This window comes from Carcharhinus amblyrhynchos, chromosome 16 (assembly GCF_965287045.1).
Source record: "Carcharhinus amblyrhynchos chromosome 16, sCarAmb.v2.hapA, whole genome shotgun sequence".
Lineage (NCBI taxonomy): Eukaryota > Metazoa > Chordata > Chondrichthyes > Carcharhiniformes > Carcharhinidae > Carcharhinus > Carcharhinus amblyrhynchos.
In genome coordinates, this window is record NC_137339.1 from 49,181,825 (window position 1) to 49,200,882 (window position 19,058).

Below are 19,058 nucleotides of genomic sequence, written 5' to 3' on the forward strand. Positions count from 1 at the left end.
ATTGGTCACACAAACTAGGTGACCCTTACTCTGCTGTATTATCCATAAAAGGACAATCACCACACTGGGCCAGGTGTCTGGCTGTCTGCTCAGGAGTTTCCTTAAGGAAGCAAATAAGAGTTGGCACTGATCAGAGTTAAACATTAAAAGAATATCTGGGGCAAACAATGTAGATGCAAGCAGATGAACAGATGAGGGATAAAAGAATAGGACGTTATGCTGATGATATTCGATGAAAAGGAAATGTGTAGAGCATTAGTATCAGAATGGGCCTTTTAGGCTGACTGACATAGTTTCTTTACCATAAATTCTATGTAATATTCAAGGAAATGGCAATATTTGAATTATCCAATAGTGATCAGTTTGTAAAGTTGTAGCCTTTTGTTTGACAATTACTTTGTTTTTTGGGTACACTGTTATTGCTTCCATTGATCTGCCCACTTGTATAAGTGCAAGTTTAAAGTTATACAGAAGCCGTATTGCGTTGGGTACCCTGAGTATGTAGAACTGCCACAAATGATAACCTTGCTTATTCTGTTCATGCATTTACATCTCTTCTGGCTCTGAGTGCCACCTATTTGAAAAGTAGGAATTAACAATTAATTAGCTAGCAGTCAGTTTGATACAGAATTGGATCTGACATTGTGCTCCCTATTATACCGCTGTCAAAATATGCAGGCTGCTGAGGAGAACTATTGCCAGTGACTTTTTACCTCCCTCTAACGTAAAGAACTCTGAAGGTAATTTTGCAGCCTGCTGTGCCTTCAAGATGTCACATTGCTCGATATCTATTTTCCCCATTAAAAAATGGTGTTGAAGTGCCGATATGCATTTTATGACCAGCCATATGTCTGCCATTTGCACACAAACCTCTGGCCGTTTTGGTAGTTGTGACTGTGAGTTAGCACTATCCATCTCATTAAAATGTGAACACTTAATTAGCAATGTACTGCAGGTCAAGTGAAATCATCCTCATAGTATTTTACTATTATATATTTTTTAAATAATTCATGGGATGTGGGCATTGCTGGCTAATCCAGCATTTATCACCCACCCCTAAAGGTTAAGTAGTAATTTGGTGGAACTATTTAGGATTTTTAAGGTATAGGTAGAGAGAGAGGCAATGGCATAGGGGTATTGTCACAGGATTAGTAATGCAGATACCCAAGGCAGTGGTCTGGGGATCTGGGTTCAAATCCAATCACACACAAAATTTGCTTCGAATAAAAAAAAAAATCTGGAATTTAAATATCTAATGGTGACCACGAAATCATGTCGATTGTGGTAAGAATGAAGTCTGTCCGAGGAAAATCTGCCATCCTTGTCCAGTCTGGTCTACATGTGACTACAGATACACAGCAATGTGGTTGACTCTGAAATGGCCAAGCAACTCAGTTTCATGGTAATTAAGGATGGGCAACAAATGCTGGCCTCATTAGTGATACCCACATCCCATGAAAGAATAACAAACTAGCAATGTTGGTCATCGATATTGAAGCTTGCACAATGAGAGCAATGATTGTAATAATCATTGCAGCACCGTAGCACAGTGGTCAGCACTGCTGCTTCACAGCGCTAGGGACTCGGGTTCGATTCCCGGCTTGGGTCACTGTCTATATAGAGTTTGCACATTCTCCCTGGGTCTGTGTGGGTTTCCTCCAGGTGCTCTGGTTTCCTCCCATAGTCTGAAAGATGTGCTGGTTAGGTGCATTGACCCAAACAGGCAGTGGATTGTGGCGACTAGGGGAATTTTATAGTAACTTCATTGCAGTGTTAATGTAAGCCTGACTTGTGACTAATAAATAAGCTTTCACTTAATGAAGTATAATTAGTGTGATTAGTCTTATTAGTAAGCATATTGCTGTAGGGAATGTAAGCAAATGTCATTTGCTTTTGTGAGTATTTTTGTCAGTAGATGACCGGTAACAACTCGTTGATAACCAGATGTGATCAGCATTATACAGGCTATGTTATGAGGATGGCTCATAAACTAGGCTTATATTCCATTGAAAACACAATGTGAAAAGGCATTCTAATTAAAAAGTTTTTTTAAAAATTCTTTCACTGGATATGTGTGTCACTGGTGAGGCCAGCATTTTTATTGTCCATCCCTAATCAAGAAGGTGATGGTGAGATGTAAGTGCTGTTCAAGAAGGAGTTCCAGGATTTTCACCCAGCAATGGTAAAGGAACGCCAATATAGTTCCAAGTCAGGATGGTGTGTAACTTGGGAGGGGAACTAGGGTATAGGTAGAAAATATGTCCACTGGTGAGAGAACCTAGGTCAAGTTGACGTAATGTTAAAATTAAATTAGATTATTCAGGGGTGATATCGGGAAGCATTTCTTCGCATGACAGTGAAAATCTGGAAATCTCCCCACAAAAAAAACCTTTGAGGTCGCAGGCCAAGTGAAATATTAAAAACTGAGATTGATGCATTTTTGTTTGGTAACAAATATTGCTAAATGAAGACAGGTAGATGCAGTTATGACACATGTTCTTCTTCAAGGAAGAACAAGCCCAAGGGGGTGAATGGTCTCCATCTATTCTTACATTCCTCACAATCTGAGAGCTGTCCATGAGTCCCTCATAATGTATCTTTTTCTTCTGGTTGTTCTCTAATACACAAACATTTGAGTCCTTTTTGTCTCATATTATTAAATGCTGAGGAACAGGAGGAAGCCTCTTAATTCTGCTCCATCATTCAATCAGACCATGGCTGATTGAAGTCCAAACCCCATTTCCCCAGCATGGCTCGAATCCCTTTGTGCATTTTGCTAGCAAAAATCTCCAGATCTCAGATTTTAAATTATTAATCTACTGCTACCTGTAGGAGAGGTTTTTGTATGAAGAAGTGTTTCTTAACTTCTCTGCTCAATGACCTGGCTTTGCCCTCTTGTGCAAAAATATCCTACCAGAGAAATATGGATCTCTCCATTTTTTTTGTTTATTCACTTCACAATATGTGGGCTTTGTTGGCTAAGCCAATTTGCTCATCCCTAATTGCCCTTGCCTCTGTCTAATCAACCTTGAAGTGAGTGGATTGTTCAGCCATTTCAGAGGCCAGTTAAGAGCCAATCACATTGCTGTGGGTCTGGAGTCACAGGTAGATCACAGCAGGTAAGGATAGCAGATTTCCTTCCCCAAAGGGACATTTGTGAACCATATGGGATTTTATGGCAATTGATTCATAGTCATCATTAGATATTAATTCATCTTTTTATTGAATTCGAATTTCACAATCTGCCTTAGATTTGTACCCGGGTCCTCAGAGCATTACCATGAGTCTTACTGGACAAATACCAACATCACTTACCACCACTTTCCACAATCCATTCCTTAAAAACTCCAGTCAAATTACCACTTGACCCTCTATATGCAAGTGAAATTAATGTCATCACTGCTCACAATTAGTGGAGCTCTGGTAACATGCTGGTGAATCTGTACTGTACTTCTTCAAAGGTAATAAATGAGTTATGGTACATAGAGTACTATGAAAGTATTCTAACCAGGGCTGTGTCAATGTGGCAAGACATTCCTCTGCTTTATAGTCTAGCTCTCTAGAAATAAAGATTAGCATTCAAGTAGCCTTTTTTGATTTGAGAATATGTACAGTGATGAGGGAGTTCAGGAATATGGATGAATTGGAGAAACTGGGATCATTCTCCTCCAGAGAAGAGAAAGTTGAGGGGAGATTTGATAGAAATGCTCAAAATCATGAGGGCTCTATTCAGAGTAGATAGAAACAATCTGTTCCCATTGGCGGAAGGTTGAGAATCAGAAAATACAGGTTAGAACTTGACAAGAAAACCAGAAGTGACATGAGGAAAAATGGTTAAGTATAGTCAGCATATATGATCTGAAATGTACTGCCTGAAAGTGTGATGTAAGAAGATTCAAGTCAAGCTTCCTAAAGGGAATTCCCTATTGAATTCCATCAAAGGGGATATAATTATTGGATTAGAGAGAAATTCAGGATTATGTAACTAGATAAGTTGCTGTTGCAAAGAGCTGACATGGGCAAATGACCTCGTTCTGCAATTTAGCTATTCTAAGATTCTATGGATGGGATTTTCCAGAACGCCTGCACCACATGGCATGCCTTTTGGTGGTGCAGGTGGCTCACCATTGGCTGCTGGTGGCATTTTCCATTCCAGCTGAAATCTACAGCGTTTTCCATGCTTCGTCTGTCCCGCCACTGGGGAATTGCCAAAGTGGGAGGAGCGGTCCGGAAGATCCTGCCATCAGGAAGAATGCGAAAGCCAGCCAGTTGTTTCTGATTTTTGTACCTAACCATCACATTTTAGTTAATTGTGTGCATGGACTTTTAAATTTCTTTGCACCTCCACTTTTCCTAGACTTACACCATTTATAAAGCACTCTAATCTATGCTTATTGGTCTAAAATTCACATTTGCATGCACTGAAATCCATCTGCTACATCTTTACCCACTCGCAATCTATCAATGTCTCTTTAATTTTATGCTCCTTCCTACATTAGTTATAATGCCGCCAATCTTTGTGTCATCAGCAGATTTGGATGTTTGACTGCCTATGGTGTTATCCAAATCATTAATAAATATAGTGAATACTTGAGACTCCAGCACATATTCTTCTTGGATACCACTGGTCACTGCCTTCCAATACAAATACAGGCACATTATTCATGCATTCTGTTTCCCACTATTCAGCCAGGACAGTGATTTGTTTTTAATTCTACAAGCTTGAATTTTGGCAAGTAGTCTCTATGTGAAACCTTATCAAATGCCTTCTGGACAAAGAACAAAGAACAACCCAGCACGGGAAAGAGGCCCTTCGGCCCAACGAACCCGCGCCACAAGTATATAAACCAGATCAAAGACGTCCCCCTGCTGACTACATCCTCAAAAATTGAATTAAGTTAATTAGATATGACCCACACTTCACAAATTCTCAAGTTCAAGTTCTCTAATCAGCTCAAATATCTCTACAGGACAGCATGGTGCACATCGGTTAGCCCTGCTGCCTCACAGTGCCAGGGACCTGAGTTCGATTCCTGGTGTGGGTCACTGTCTGTGAAGAGTCTGCACGTTCTCCCCCTGTCCGCATGGGTTTCCTCCAAGTGCTCTGGTTTCCTGCTACAATCTAAAGATGTGCAGGTTAGGTAGATTGGCAATGCTAAATTGCCCCTTAGTGTCAGGGGTACTAGCTAGGATAAATGTGTCAGGTTACGGGGATAGGGCCAGGGTGGGATTGTGGTCAGTGCAGACATAATGGGCTGAATGGCCTCCTTTTGCACTGAAGGGAACCTGGGAGTCAACCATATTGTTGTGGGTCTGGATTCACATGTAAGGATGGCAGATTTCCTTCTCTGACAGACATTAATGAACCAGTTTTTTTTAAAGACGATCAATGATAGTTTTATGGTCAGCATTACTGAGGCTATTTAATTTCTTAATTGCATTTAAATTCCACCAGCTGCCTGGTGGGATTTGAACCCATGGCTTTGGAGCATTATTGTTGGCCTCTGGATTATTGGTCCAGTAACATGATGATGTGAATTCAGCTCAATGCCCAATGCCAAGAAAGCCTCACTCAGTGATATCCTAGCACAATCTAGCTGCTCATTTCTGAGGAAATGACTTCCCTTTCTTGCCCATATATCTACCTCTAACTCCTGAGAGCAGAGATATTTTAGCTCCATTTTCCTATAGGGGTTTGAAGGCCTCAGCTCAATCACTGCTTGGAAAATTTAGCTTGCAAACCGTTTATGCGAAGCTAGCCCATGAGGGGAATAAATGTAGTATTACCATGCAGTATTCTATTTAGCATCCAGGACTACAGGGAGGGTTAGAGAAAAGGAGAATTCCTCCATGGGTATTTATACAACAAAATCTGTTAATGTGTAAACATAGTTACAAAGAGCAGGACTTTGATTTTGCTACAGTGAGTGTGCAGAAAACTTGCTTTTTCTAATATTAAGTGTGGAATTGTGTATGAAACTCAAAGATAAATGTACTTAAATTCAACTTCTCTCGCAGCCAAAAGCTGAATTAGATTAGGTTTGAATCAATTATTTTCCAAACCAAAGTGCAAAATCATAAAAGGTGATAGAGAAACCAGAGTAAAACAAAGTTTTGATCATTCGATTAGGGATTTTATGCCATCAGAGTTCAAAGTTTAACAAGTCAGTAGAATTTATTTAACCTGCAGATAAAATATGGCGCTGGATTAGTCTATCAAATCTTCAGTCAGTTAGTTGTTTTGAGTTCCATCCCAAGTAGCCATGGATCTGTCTGCAGATAATAAGTAAAACTTGGAATTCAGCAGCAATCTCATGAAAGAATGACGGAGTTGATTGTGTCTGTTCTCAAATGAGTCCAGACTGCAATTGTGCAAAGCATGACTAACTATGGTAATCAGGACCACAAAGCCCTTTACTGAACTCTTTCAATGGCTTTGCATGGCTGTTTGGTGATTCCACTTAGCTTCAAAGCTGTCCCTTAATCCAAAATGGAGTGAAGAACAGACATGAAAATGGTTACAATATAATAGCTGATGAGCGAATAGTACTTCAACTTCCAAAGCTCAGACACCTATTAGCTCATTAACACTAGGACTGAGATGTACATCCCATTTTAGATCCTCCTCAATAGTTTGACAGCACTAAGGTGTTGGATTGTGATGCCATTCAGTGACAGATTGGAAGGGGCCAGTTTCAAGTGAAGCCTATGTCACCAGTCAAGGTTGAGAAGCTCTATATTCTCAACAGGTCAGCTGTGAAGTTGGTCAAGAACAGTTGGCCTGGGAGATTTGGTGTGAATGCTCTGCACTTGAATCACCAACATATTTGAAGCAGCATGTGCCAGTGTCAACGTGCATGCAACCGGCCTATTTAATCAAGACCAGGAACACAACAGACTCTATCTTAATTCTCCGGGAGCTTCAATATGCACACTGTTCCCTTTTTGCTGCTTTTAATTAGAACAGTGATTTACACAGGTCTTCAAACCTGCGAGCTTCCTCTTGCTTTATCTTCCATGGGGGGGAAAGAAAAGAATCTCCTGAGAATTTCATCAGAACAGGAGGAAGCCATTCAGCCCCTTAAGCCTGTCTTTGCATTAGCCATAATCTTGTTAAATGACAAGTTGTGGTCTCACAGACTTCACTAAAACACAAAGGGTATTTATTAATAATAAAAAGTAGTCTCATGGCTGTAGCTAGCTTCCAGATTAAACTTTTCTCATCATGGGATGGTTCCACACTCTGAGTCCCGATTGGTCACACAGGCTATGTGACCCTTACTCTGCTATGTTGCCCTTAAAGGGACAGTCACCACATCTAATCTGTTTCTGGACTCTATCTACCTATCCTGGGTTCTGTAATTCTTAAAATCCTTGAACAATCTAGCTCTAATTTTAAAGTTATATCTTTGTTCTGGGCTCCTCCACCAGAGGAAATAAGTTATATTTACTGGACTCTGTTTCAGAAAATAATCTTCATTGCTTGCAAATTGTTCAATGAACAAATCACGACGATCTCACCAGACCCATGAAATCTGCTATAGTCTACATGTATCTAAATAGTAGTATAGGTAATTTTCCATGTTAGTATTGCACTTTTTTCTACAGATGCATTTGAAACATCTGATTATGACAAAATACAACTTTAATATCCATTTCATACCTCCCTCGGTTGTGAATCTTCATTGATAAATTTCCAATTGTGAAGAAAAACATAATAAATAAAAACTCACCCAACAAATCATTTAATGATTTTAAAAACTTCAATTAGACTGCTCCTCAATCTTCGACACTCAAGGCACCATTTTTTTTGTTGAAATCAGTGCAACATGAATGTAAGCTTTGTGATGTTCTGCTTGGGGACAGTAGGCATGTTGAGATCTGCACCTACTTCTCCAGTCCACACCCCAGATGAGGCTTGTGCACCAAATACCTTTTCATGGCCCACTGAGCTATATTTCTTCTCTTGGCATGGTGTAAGATTACCCATTCTGATTGGATGTATTTGAGGAAGTTGCATTACATGATCTCTCACCTCTAGCCACCCCATGCACAAACCTTCCACTAATGGCTGATCAATGAGTCTATCCTTAGTGTGCACTCACTTCCAAAAGGGCAACCGGTGGACTCTCATTATCCAATAGGTGGTCCTTGATAGACAGACAGCCTTTTTCTCCATCTCCAATATCGTTTTCCATGACACGTTTTCTCACTGGTTACTCATAGAGGCTCTCCCTGAGATTATCCTTTGAACTCTGGTGTGTTGACAAGCCTACCACATTATATAATCTATTTTAAAAAGTTATCGCTTAGTAATTTGGAGAACAATCCAATGTTACAGCAATGACAACATTTCAAAAAGTACTTATTGTGACAAAATACTATTCAAATGCTAGTTTTTTTTTCTCACTGTTCAAAGCACCTTTAAGGAAATGAGCACGCAAGTTCAGGTACAAAGGATTTCTTAAGAAAAATGTAAACCAGTGAATATTTGCCTCATTAAATCACAATCTTTCAAAGATCCTTGCAGCAAGATGGGGAATTGTCAGTTTAAAGAACTTTCTCAGCCGCTTTATCAAGGTTATCGTGTGTCCCCTTGAGGACTCAAAGCTTCATCCATTCAAGTGCAAAGTCATAACTTCATCACATCAGCTCAAATGTTACATAAACCATTCCCTTGAAACTTAGTCAATAGTCAGTAATGAGGAAATCTTTGCATCAAGGTCAATTGTACACTGTGACACAAGAATTCGAAAGTTAAAAGGCTCTGGGAAGCAGCATGCAATGGAACTCCTGCCAACATTAGCCTGAATGTGAAACAGTTAAACATGTTGAATTAACAATATGTCTCCTGATTTGAGTTGAAATCAGTTGAAGTGACCTTTAATTAATTTTACCTTTAGCACTCCCTAAGCAGTGAAAAAGGCTGAATAAGAAGACGTAATTAGTTGAAATCCAGGATAATTTGGCTCAAATTATCCATTGTTGCAAACAGCTAGACATTTAATATTTTGCCAGCCCAATTATCGAATCCTACAGTTTAGTTTAGAAATGGCTGTGTTCAGCAGTACTTGGCTCCTCGCTGTGGCTTTGCATTAATTTTTTATGCAAATTGCCCATTTATTAAATGCTTTAGAGCCCCTTTGAGGTTCTTTGTTTTGTCACAAGACCTGCCTTGATTGTTCACATTTACACAAGATCCTTTAGCTAGTTGGGGCAATGTAACCATAACTCCCTCCTCAGCATACTAATACCATATAACCACTCCACACTCAGTCAAGACACAGTTCCATAGAGCATCTTTCTCAGCCTTGAACCTCACTATTTCATGAATGTCTTTTGAGGTTCATCTAGAATTTAAGTAAGGTTACTTATTAGTCACAAGTAAGGCTTGCATTAACACTGCAAAGAAGTTACTGTGAAATTCCCTTAGTCTGCACACTCTGGCGCCTATTTGGGTAAATGCGACTAACTAGCACGTCTTTCAGGATGCGGGAGAAAACCCACATGGACACGAGGAGAACGTGCAAACTCCACAGTGACCCAAGCTAGGAATCGAACCCGGGTCCCTGGCACTGTGAAGCAGCAGTGCTAACCACTGTGCTACCATGCCACCTGTAATTACCAAATTACAGCACAAAAACAAGTCATTTGCCCCAGCTGGCCTAGACTAATATTTATGCTCCACATAGGCCTCTTGTCACAGCTCTTCTTCTAACCCATGAACACATTCTTCTATTCTTTTCTATCCTAATCTGCTTACCTAGCTTCCCCTTAGAGGCATCCATGCTACTTGCCTCAACTACTTTCCATGGTAGCGAGTTCCACATTCCCTAGATAAAGGAGGTCCTCCTGAATTTCCTGCTGGATTTATCAGTGATGATACTTTTCTGTCTATCTATTTGCCTTTGCAGGTGCAATCATGTTAAACGGAAACAATAAAATTGACGTGCCATCATATTAGTGAAGCACTTTATTTGGGCAGCATCGTGACAGTGGTTGACACTGTTGCCTCAGTGCCAGGAACCCGTGTTCGTTTCCAGCCGTAAACTTTCTCATCTTGGATTTTTCACGCATGAAGTGAGTTAAGCAAAGCACGTTAAGCAGAATCCTAGAATCCCTACAATACAGAAGGAGGCCATTTGGCCCATCAGGTCTACACCAACCACAATCCCACCAAGGTCCTATTCCGGTAACCCCACATATTTACCCTGCTAATGCCTTGACATGAGGGTCAGTTTAGCATGGCCAATCAACCTAACCCACACATCTTTGGACTGTGGGAGGAAACTGGAGCACCCAGAGGAAACATGCACCGAAACAAGGAGAATGTGCAAACTCCACACAGACAGTGACCTGAAGCCAGAGTCGAACCTGGGTCCCTGGAGCTGTGAGACAGCAGTGCTAACCACTGCGCCATTGTGCCACTCTACAGTTAAGGAAAATATCTTTATATTAAGAGATTTTCAGAATATGAACTGCCAAACGTTGCTGGATTCCGGGGAAGTGCCGGAAGATTGGAAAACGGCTAATGTTGCACCGTTGTTTAAGAAGGGTGGCAGGCAAAAGGCGGGGAATTATAGGCCGGTTAGTTTAACGTCTTGTAGGAAAAATGTTAGAATCCGTGATCAAGGAGAAAATGGCGAGGCATCTTGAGGAGAATTGTTTGGTACAGCAGACACAGCACGGTTTCATTAAGGGGAAGTCGTGTCTGATGAACTTATTGGAGTTCTATGAGGATGTGTCTAGGGCGGTGGATAGAGGAGAGCCGGTGAATGTGGTCTTTCTTGATTTTCAGAAGGCGTTTGACAAGGTGCCTCACAAGAGGTTATTGCAGAAGGTCAGGGGGCATGGAGTTGGGGGTAGGGTGTTAGCGTGGATAGAGGATTGGCTGTCAAATAGGAGGCAGAGAGTGGGGGTCAATGGGTGCTATTCGGATTGGCGGTTGGTGACTAGTGGAGTGCCCCAGGGGTCAGTGCTGGGGCTTCAGCTATTCACCATTTATATAGATGATCTGGAGGAGGGAACCGAGTGTATGGTGTCTAAATTTGCTGATGACACCAAGATTGGTGGAACGGCAAATTGTGCGGAGGGTGTGGAGAGTCTGCAGAAGGATCTAGATAGGCTGGGTGAATGGTCCAGGAACTGGCAAATGGAATTTAATGTTGGCAAATGTGAGGTTGTCCACTTTGGTAGGAATAATGGTGGGAAGGACTATTACTTACACGGCAAAAAACTGCAGCATGCGACGGTGCAGAGGGACCTCGGGGTCCTTGTGCATGAGTCGCAAAAACCCAGCCTGCAGGTGCAGCAGGTGGTCAGGAAGGCAAATGGGATGCTGGCCTTTATAGCGAGGGGGATTGAATATAAAAGTAGGGAGGTCTTGCTGCAGCTGTACAGGGCACTGGTGAGGCCGCAGCTGGAGTACTGTGTGCAGTTTTGGTCGCCGCACTTACGCAAGGATATTTTGGCCTTGGAGGGAGTGCAGAGGAGGTTTACTAGGCTGATTCCGGAGTTGAGGCTGTTGAACTATGAGGAGAGGCTGAATAAACTAGGCTTGTACTCGTTAGAGTTTAGAAGAATGAGGGGAGATCTCATTGAGACGTATAAGATGTTGAATGGGATGGATAGGATAGAGGTGGAGAGGCTCTTCCCGCTCAGAAAGGACAGTAGGACTAGAGGGCACAGCCTCAGGATAAAGGGGGGGCGGTTTAGAACAGAGTTGAGGAGGAACTTCTTCACTCAAAGGGTGGTGAATCTCTGGAATTCTCTGCCCGTTGAAGTGGTGGAGACTGCCTCGCTCAATATTTTTAAGACGCGGGTTGATAGGTTTTTGATAGGCAAGGGGATTAAGAGTTATGGGGAGAGGGTGGGAATGTGGAACTGAGCCACGACAGATCAGCCATGATCTTATTGAATGGCAGGGCAGGCTCGAGGGGCTAGATGGCCTACTCCTGCTCCTATTTCTTATGTTCTTATTATGTTCTTGCTACAATCTGTATTCAATCCCAGCCTTGGGTGACTGTTGAGTTAGAAAGTTCTCCCCATGTTTGTGTGGGTCTCCTCTGTGTACTCTGGTTTCTTGCAACAGTCCAAAAATAGATTAGGTGGATTGGCTGTGGTAAATTGCCCCTTAGTGTCCAAAAGATGTATAGGTTAGATGGATAAGCCAAGGTAGGGTTACAGGGATAGGACAAGAGGGTGGTCCCGGGTAAGATGCTCTTTCAGAGAGTTAATGCAGTCTTGATGGCCTCCTTCTGCACTGTCGGGATTCTTTGGGATTCTACTCTGAGGCTTTGTGAAATTGTTGGTACTGGTAGGAGAGCCTACAAACTCATGCAGCCAGGATTAATATTGAAATGACAGACTGGTTCAAAATAATATCAGTTTACAGGTCCAACCTTTCCTTTCTGAATTTCAAATGACCACTGAAATCAGATTCCACTCTTCACAAATTAACCATTGCCACATTTTCTTAATGTTGCTCCTTGTCCGATATATCTCAAGCTTCTTTCAATCAGTATTTACAAATGGAATTGTTCTTAACAAGCTGCCAAAAAATACTGTCCAGTTGAATTCACTGATGAGCCATAGATGTTGCTGTGACAATGCTGTTTTAGCCACAAGAAACTAATTAAGTGGAAGTTTCACTCACATACAGTACAGGGAAATGTGCTACACATGTTTATTTACTTAAACACAGTGATTGAAAAAATACATTTACATTTTACTTTTCTTAGCCACAAACTCACACAGAGGTTCAAGTGCAAATGGTAAACAATGCAAATAGGCATTGAGATCACATGCCCAACAACAGTGACTGTTGGTCAGTTGTGATTTACCAATCTGAAATGTAATTATCCACATCTGGATTTTCCAATTAGCCACGTGTGGTCAGTAGGTCAACATATTGAACAACATTGTACTAGATCAGAATTTCCAAAAGGAATTGTATTCATTTAAATCTCTGAGGAAAGTATAAGTGCTACAAAAGTAGGCATGTGCATTTCCTTGTGCCCTTGACTGGTGTTTAGAGATGGTGACTATATATTCTCAGGGAATCCAAGAAACTACTCACGATTATCAGAATATAATCCCCTAGACCTTCCTGTGATTGCTGAATTACTAACTCACATTTCTGTTGCTGCAATTTTTAAAATAAAACTCTAGAATGGCCACGCTGTTTCTCCTGAGTCAGGTGATATAGTCCTGCTTTAAATAAAACAATATGGCTGATGCTGGGTTGCTCCAGACTCACGTGCAGACAGGCAACTACACTGTCAAACTGAGGCAACACCGCTAAAATAATTAGAGAATCTAACAAAAATAAATTCACGATTTATATCGTAATGGATAGCGTCCACTAGGAACTCAACTCCATGTGGTGACCACCTGTGATGGAAGGTGCCAAATGTACCTGTGAGCACTGTGAGATTCCAAGCCGGGGCACAGTCTGAAAGAAAGCCTGGCAGCCAGGGCACCCCTTCCACTGGCCAAGCCCATTCAGACCCATGACTGGCTGTCTTCACCAGGCCCATTGGTTAGACTCATGAGAAATACCTTTGACCTGCAATGTATACCCTGTTCCCCCACCTAGACAGGGCAAAGTGCCAATGGAGGTGTTATTACTTGCACAGGTTCCACTCACAGAAAGGTTTGAAAACCACTGTACATGTAACTCATTACTTCCCAGTATTTGACAGTCGTAATTCAGAGAAAAGGAAAACTTCATGATTCTATTCCAGTGACAGTGAGTGAGAACAGCAAACTGTTGACATTACTTCCTCTTCACCAGCTCCCTCTCCATTCCTGATGTGAACACCAAAAAGCATGGTTGTTTCATAGACTACCTGCAGTGCAGAAGGAAGCTATTGGGCCCATTAAGTCTACACCAACTCTCCAAAAGAGCATCTCACTGAGGCCAACCGCCCTGCCCTTTCCCCATAACCCCACGCATTTACGATGGCCAATCCTCCAAATTCAGAATGAACTTTACAAAATACACACCATCCCAGAACTCCCCTGATCAGACAGTTTTTGAAGCACAGGAACACAAGGGCCAATTAAGACTATATGTGTACAGTCCTCTCCCCTGAGAATATTTAATTTACCTGGCAATTTACACAAATATAGTGATTTCCTCTCTGCATCTAGGAAGGGGCACATGTCAAACTTTATCCACCTATTTCAACAAGTTTAATGGAATGACAGCCTGCTCCAGTTCCGAAAAGCCAGCTGCTGGTCCTCTGATGGCTGTAATGAGGATTCTGACTTGCATTCAATAGGAATGGTGAACTGAAAGCAAATTAAGGCATGAGGCACAGCCCAGTGCTTCAATCAGATCAGCGTTCCCTGTGTGAGATAAAACATGGTCTAGTGTTAATTGTTGTCATTACTAGATAACGACCAATTTAAGATACAAGCTTTATTGCGCATTAATACCAGCTGTCTTGACCAATCAAATCTCAAATTTAATTTCCTTACTAATATCAATTGGGTACTCCTGCCAAGCCAATTACAGTTTTTAATTGTATTCACCATCTATTGCTACATTTTTCATTTACTCGTTAGTGATCTTAAAATAAATAATCTAGTATAGACCTCAAATCAATGCTGCTTTCGTTTAAACTGCATTTCTCAGATCTAGGCTCAATGATCTGTTTAGCCAATAAATATGTAAACGGTCCAGTTTGTCTTTAACAAAAACATATTCCAATTAAATGTGCAATCTTCATTAAACAATTAGAGCTCATTTCATGGCCAGATGTGCACTTTTCATTTTTTTCTTGCTCACTTGCCAAATTGAAATGAAGATTATTGGAGGCATTTCACTCCAGCCAAATTAGTGTATTTGATTCATGTGCAACTCAAATCTAAAATACTCTCTAAGAAACTTGGTTCCCTCTTTCAAAGAAGAAAGAGTAAAGAACAGTACAGCACAGGATCAGGCCCTTCAGCCTGCCAAGTCTGTGCTGACACAGATGCCTCTCTAATATAATATTTTCTTGCCTCTATGTAGTCCATATCCTTCTATTCCCTGCCTTCCCATGTATCTATCAGATCCCTCTTGGATTTTGTTAGATAATCTGCTTCTACCACCTCCTCCGGCAATGTGTTGCAGACATTTGCCACCTTCTGTGTGAAAAACTTGCCTCTTACATCTTTTAAACTTTCTCCCTCTCACTTTCAACCTATGCCCCCAAGTAATTGACTCTGACCCTGGGGAAAAGACTGACCATCCACTCCATCCAAGCTTCTCATAATCTTATAAATGGGCCTCTATCAGACCCATTATACTCTATCCATTCATTATAAGTCATGAAAGTCTGTTGGTTTTCTTTTTGCAACCTCTTCATTTTCCCTCAGCCTTTCCTAACTCTCCAAGAAGCTGAAGGCGCTCCTGATTATTGCTTCATGTTCCTAAGGGAGTGTCGTCTTGTAGCTCTTTTGCACAGCTCAAAGAATGAAAAGTCTACTCTTGATGTTAGCTGTGGCTCAGTCAGTTGTGCTTTCACCACTGAGTCAGTGGTCATGGTTTCAATCCCCACTTCAGAGCATTTAATCTAGGCTGACATGCCAGATTCACATAAGGGAAATGTTGCCAGCTGCCCCCTCAGACAGATGTAAAAAAATCCCATGGCATTATTGCAAAGGGTAGTTCTCCTGAGTGTCCAAACCTTTTGGCAATCCAAAGAAACTAAATCAAATTAACGAGGGGACAAATTAAAAGGGGCAGCTCCCAAAAAGGAGGGGAACCATGCAAAACAAAATTCTCTTGAGTGTCCTCATGAAAATCTACCCTTAATTAACAGAGAAAGGCAACCTATCCAATCATTAACATATCACTGTTTGTGGGGCCTTGTTTGACTGTTGTGTATTCTACAGGGAAGATATTTCAAAGTTATTTCATTGGTTGTAAAGCATTTTAGGATATCCACTAGGCAATGAAAGACATCAAATGAATGCAAGTCTTAATGTCTGGTGGGTGATACTCCTCTGGGCCAGCTTGATTTTTCTGGGAGCAATTTTGCCTCCGCGTCAGATGATTGTGAATTTGTGAACATGAACTTGTAATCCAAGCTGAGGGAGCGCTCAATTGTCATAGGCGTTCCACTTTTAAATGAGACACCCCGTTTGATTTTTTTTTTCCTAAAAGCAATTTACTGCGGATGCTGGAATCTGGAACACATAAGAACATAAGAACATAAGAAATAGGAGCAGGAGTAGGCCACCTGGCCCTTCGAGCCTGCCCCGCCATTCAATAAGACCATGGCTGATCTGTCGTGGCTCAGTTCCACATTCCCGCCCTCTCCCCATAACCCTTAATCCCCTCTCTTATCAAAAACCCATCAACCCGCGTCTTAAAAATATTTAGCGAGGCAGCCTCCACCACTTCAACGGGCAGGGAATTCCAGAGATTCACCACCCTTTGAGTGAAGAAGTTCCTCCTCAACTCCGTTCTAAACCGCCCCCCCCTTTATTTTGATGCTGTGCCCCCTAGTCCTACTGTCCTTTCTGAGCGGGAAGAGTCTCTCCACCTCTATCCTATCCATCCCATTCATCATCTTATACGTCTCAATGAGATCTCCCCTCATTCTTCTAAACTCTAACGAGTACAAGCCTAGTTTATTCAGCCTCTCCTCATAGCTCAACCCCCTCAACTCCGGTATCAGCCTAGTAAACCTCCTCTGCACTCCCTCCAAGGCCAAAATATCCTTGGGTAAGTACGGCGCCCAAAACTGCACACAGTACTCCAGCTGCGGCCTCGCCAATGCCCTGTACGCCGCAGCAAGACCTCCTTACTTTTATATTCAATCCCCCTCGCTATGAAGGCCAGCATCCCATTCGCCTTCCTGACCACCTGCTGCACCTGCAAGCTGGGTTTTTGCAACTCATGCACAAGGACCCCGAGGTCCCTCTGCACCGCCGCCTGCTGCAGTTTTTCTCCACGTAAGTAATAATCCTTCCCACCATTATTCCTACCAAATCCTCCAATCTTAGTGTCATCAGCAAATTTTGACACCATACACTCGGTTCCCTCCTCCAGATCATCTATATAAATGGTAAATAGCTGAGGCCCCAGCACCGACCCCTGAAGCACTCCACTAGTCACCAACCGCCAATCCAAATAGCACCCATTGACCCCCACTCTCTGCCTCCTATTTGACAACCAATCCTGTATCCACGCTAACACCCTACCCCCAACTCCATGCCCCCTGACCTTCTGCAATAACCTCTTGTGAGGTACCTTGTCAAACGCCTTCTGAAAATCAAGAAAGACCACATCCACCGGCTCTCCTCTATCCACCGCCCTGGACACATCCTCATAGAACTCCAGTAAATTCGTCAGACACGACTTCCCCTTAACGAAACTGTGCTGCGTCTGCTCTATCAAGCAATTCCCCTCAAGATGCCTCGCTATTTCTTCCTTGATGACGGATTCTAACATTTTACCTACAACAGACGTTTACCTAACACAGAACAGAAAATGCTGGAAAATCTCAGCAGGCATGACGGCGTCTGCAGATAGAGAATAGAGACCTACCGAGATTTTCCATTGGAATTTTTAATAGGCAATAAAGGTCCCGTGGCACTTTTCACAAGATGTGGAGATGCCGGCGTTGGACTGGGGTAAACGCAGTAAGAAGTCTGACAACACCAGGTTTAAGTCACAAAGAGGGGAACCTCAAAAGCTTGTGAGTTTACTATCAAATAAATCGGTTGGACTTAAACCTGGTGTTGTTAGACTTCTTACTGTACTTTTCACAAGAACAGAGTTCACAAAGTATCCTACACGGAAAAACTTGTGATATACTGGGCCTTCTCATCTCATAGCTATTCTGAGGGGAGATGCGTTGGTGGCCATATGAATAGAACTCAGGAACAGGAGTGGTGCAATCACACTGTTGGGTTGTACTACAGACCTCCTAACAGCCAGCGTGAAGTGGAAGAACTGATATGTCAACAGATTATGGGAAGATGTAAAAACAACAGGGTTGTTGTGATGGACGATTTTAACTTCCACAATATAGACAGGGATTCCTTTAGTGCCAGAGGCTTGGATGGGGCAGAGTTTGTTTAGTGTGTCCAAGAATGCTTCTTCAGGCAACATGTGGATAGTCCAACTTGAAAACAGGTTGTCTTAGACCTGCTTCTGGGAAACTAGCCCAGACAGGTATTTGATATCTCAGTGGGGGACAATTTTAGGAACAGTGATCACAATTCTATAAATTTCAAGATACTTGTAGAAAAGGATAGAAGTAGTCCCTGAATGAAAGTACTAAACTGGGGGAAGGCTAACTATGATAGTATTACGCAGGAGCTAGGGAATGTAGACTGGGGGTAGCTGTTTGAGGGTAAATCCATACCTGATATGTGGGACTCTTTTAAAAGTCAGTTGTTAACAATTCAGGACAAATTTGTCCTTGTAAAAATGACGGATAAAGATGTTAAGATTCAGGAGCCCTGGATGACAAGAGAGATTGTGAGCTTAGTGAAAAAGAAGAAGGCATCCATGAATTTCAGGAAATTGAAAATGGATAAGGCTCTTGAGGAGTACAAAGATAGCAGGAAAGAGCTTAAACAGGGACTTAGGAGGTTTAAAGCGGGCCATGAAATGTTCTTGGCAGGCAGGATTAAGGAGAATCGCAAGACTTTTAATGCGCGTACAAGGAGGGAGAGGGTAGCTAAGGAAAGGGTGGAGGACTCGAGGACAGTGAAGGGAATTTGTGTGTGGAGCCAGGTGAGTTTCTTAACGAGTACTTTGCATCATTATTCCCAAAGGAGAAGGATGTGTTGGATGGTGAGTGTAAAAGGTGGATGTTGACATTCTGGAACATGTTGAGATAAAAAGGGAGGAGATATTGGAGATTTTCAAAAACATTAAGGTGAACAACTCCCCAGGGGCCAGTATTCTATCCCCAAATACAAAGAGAGGTGAGGGAGAAATTGCTTAAGTCTTGGCCAAAAGCTTTGTATCTTCTTTAGCCACGGGTGAGGTACCAAAGGATTGGAGAGTAGCTAACATTACTCCTCTGTTTAAGAAGGGCAGAAGAGAC

General features: G+C 42.0%; 1 protein-coding gene across 1 annotated transcript in view; it reads left to right on the forward strand.

Moving 5' to 3' along the window:
- Positions 1-19,058, forward strand: part of cdh22 (cadherin 22) — an 871,134-nt gene that overhangs the window by 777,782 nt on the left and 74,294 nt on the right. The gene's annotated exons all lie outside the window — the stretch shown is intronic.